We start from the raw sequence: 3,412 nt of genomic DNA on the forward strand, positions 1-3,412 counted from the left end.
GTGGCCGCCTACCAGGGGCTGCTGCTGGGCAAGCTGTCCACGGCGCGTCCTAGAGGGGAAATCACCAACTTGCGTGACCTGGAGGACAGCGGTCTGCCCGTCTTTATATCGTGGAATGTGTTTGGGTTGGTAGACACCATTTCGGATTTGTTTTCCGAGGGTCATCCCGGTAATACTCGCACTACTGTGGATTTTAATCAGACCCTGCAACACGTAGCACTGCAACGAAACTGCGCTTTGATCACTTTGCAGGATCGCCTCGCCCAGCGTCTCGTACATCCACTAATTATCCTACCGCAGAGGAAGCTGCACTCGTTCACCATCGGATCGGAAACTCTCAAGATCATCGCCATGTGGTCCCGAGGGTCACCGTTGGGCGAGAGCACAGCCCTTACCTACTCTCGCCTAAACGAAGCTGGGATACTGGACCACTGGGAGGACGATCTGGACGAGGGCAACCGCGTGCTGTCCGCGAGGCACTTGTCGGCCATGAAGCGAGCACTGCCCCTCAGCTTGCAGCACATGGCCCCCGCTTTCTACGTGCTCCTCGTCGGGCTCATCGTATCCGCCGTCGTGCTCGGGGTGGAGCTGGTGACCGCCAAGTGGGGAAGGGCAGAGAGCTCGGCAAAGCCCGGGGACGGGAACGCTCCTCAACGCCAGCCAAGCCGAGCGAGAAGCCCAGCCGGACGTCTCCCTGTCCCCTTTTCTCGCTAGAACCCCAAAACCCGGCCCTTGAAGCATCAAACACCGCAACGAAAACGTTTCACTTGCTATGATGTCACCGTCCGGGAGATGATGACGCGGGGAACTTGCAGTCCCAACTACAGTTTCTGCTTGCATGCAGTCGAGCCATAATAAACTGAAATTTCGATCTGGTTTGATGTTCCTCGTCGAAGAACTATAGACTTTTTGATACTCCGGTGCCGGATGGCAACTCATCCGGAAATATGAGCAGTGTGGGGTAACGTTTTGAGACATTACCCAGGCATTGAAGCTTCTTCCGATTTTTATATATTTATATATTTATTTCTTTTTAGGTTCGGGCTCTGAATGATGGTGGACGTTTGATTATGTTTCTGTGGCGTCGATCGGGGTCGACTGGACAACTCTTAGTGGTCGCGGCACCATATTTCCCGAGGGCTTGTGGCGCGCTGCCCCTCCGAGCCCGAGGCGACGCTGACGACAACGCCTGTCACAGGCCGGGTAGGCTGACCCGCCGAGCAGCTGTGCGGGGACGGCGGCCCATGCGCGCAGGGGCTCCAGCGACAAATGAAGACGTTCCTCGGGAAAGCGTTCAGCGCAAGGGCGACGAAAGGTACGGTAAGAAAAGACGCAATGAGCAGGCATGGGTGGTGTCTCTCTGACAGGACAATTTACCAAATGTGCGTTTAGTAGCCTTCGCATCATAGCCGATAGCTATATCAATAGAGCATGGGACTTCGCCTGAGTCTGGCAAACGTAAAGGAGGGCTTTGTGGGACAATTCGATACGAGGCCAGCCGTCATATTGACACCGAAAAAAGATGTACCCGGCGCGCGAAGACTTCCAGTTAGTTTCCATCCTCCAACCGAAATCGACTGAGCATCGACCTCTTTGACGAGCTCTTTCTTGTCGAATCAAAAGGAAAGTCGGCGCGTGCCTTTTGCTTTGATGCGTCTCACCTGGAAAAGGATTGACTGACTGGCTGATTGCGGTACAACTGCTCCGAGGCCTAGCCTGGCGCGCAGTGCCCTCCTGCCCAGCACACACGATGGACGTCCTCGCCTCGCCGTCCTGGCGCTAGCGGCGGTGCGATTCGTACCCGGGGGTTTAATTTACTTTTGTAGCACCTTCGGGTAGGGGGTGAAGCACATCTAGGCAATATACATGTAACCCCTAGGTACAGGAGATAGAGTACACATGGTCAATTTGTACTTAGGTATCGTCAGAGGGGTACAAACGGAGAGTGAACCGTTCATCGAGCGTTCATTGTCAGGACGTGTGTGGCGGCACGAGGACTACCACTTAGTCCTCACCCTTTGGCTGAAATCGACCGAGAAGCGACCTCTTTGTCGAGTTTTATCTCTAATCGTCGCAGCCATTTCAATGGCATAGAAACTCTTTCTGCGTGGCGACTGGGCGAGACCCCCGCAACTGACTTGAATGACTGGTCGATTGCGCCGCCGATTGCTTTCCTATTTCCTTAATCTTTCTTCAGAGCCCTGTGCTCAGTCCTCTCCAGCTCAGCGCACACGATGGACTTCCTCGTCGTCCTGGCGCTAACGGCGCTGCTTCTGAGCACCGGGGCTCCCGGGGTGCTCTCCGCCCTGGCCGTCGACGACACTCCCGTCAACTCCCCCGAGGCCACGAGCGCTCTGGCTCTGCTGTCACCCTACCTGCGGTCCCAGAGGACAACCCTGATCATCATCGGCCAGGTCAACTGGACCAGCGCTTTCCTCCGGGGCCTGCACTCGGAGGCCACTTGGGTACTGCTGCCCGGTGAGGATGAGGCCGTGTTTAGAAAACAGTTTGACGACGGCGTGGTGGACAACAACATACTGGCGATGGTGGTTGCGGACAAACCCAAGGACCCGTCCTCGTGGCTGCAGAACGATCACGTGAGCTACGCACGCTTCCTCTTTTGGATGACGCTTGGGCCGGGCATCGAAGATTTCATCTCAAAGGTTCCGCACTTCTTGTTCTCGGCGTGCATTCAGCCCACTGCTCTGGCAATCACAGCCCCTAACGGAAGCACCACCCTGTACTCGGTAGCTCAACAGGATTGTGGCAGGCGTGCTCCGAGACTTGTGAAGGTAGACCAGTGGTCCACGTCACGAAAGAGCTGGCGGCAAAGAGACGTCGTGCTTGCAGTTTTTGGTCCTTTCTGCAGCGAGTGGCAACCTCCCGCCGCGAACAGGTCCGCAAGTGTCTTTAGGCAAGCAGCAGATGGAAGGGCGTCACTTTTCGCCGAACTTTATGCGATCTCTAAAGAGAAAACTAGGTTATTGCCTTGGAATATAACCATAACCTCTACCATCAGTTTGACTAGTTCTAATTTTGAGACATTAACTTTCGTGTTGACGAGGGCTATAAGACAGTGCCGCCTGGATCTGGCATACGTAGAGGAAGGCTTTGCGGGACGGTTCGATACGAGGCTAGCTGTCATATTGCCAGAAAAAAAGATGCACCCAGTCACAGTCTACGTCCCCGCCGGCCTCGGACCCGCTGTCAACCCCCTTGACGCAGTCTTGGTGGAGTTCTCGCCGGCGGTGTGGCTGGGCACGGTGTTGGCCGCGCTGTTCACCGCTTCCGCCCTGGCCTGCATACTCCGCCGGGATCGCGGCGCGGCGCTGCTGCTGGCCCTGGCGCCCCTGCTGGGCCAGGCCCCGGGGACGCCCCCGCCCGCGGGCCGCGCGCTGCGGCCGCTGCTCGG

The sequence above is a fragment of the Frankliniella occidentalis genome, unplaced genomic scaffold (genome assembly GCF_000697945.3).
Source record: "Frankliniella occidentalis isolate FOCC.00 unplaced genomic scaffold, Focc_3.1 Scaffold9, whole genome shotgun sequence".
In the NCBI taxonomy this organism is placed as follows: domain Eukaryota; kingdom Metazoa; phylum Arthropoda; class Insecta; order Thysanoptera; family Thripidae; genus Frankliniella; species Frankliniella occidentalis.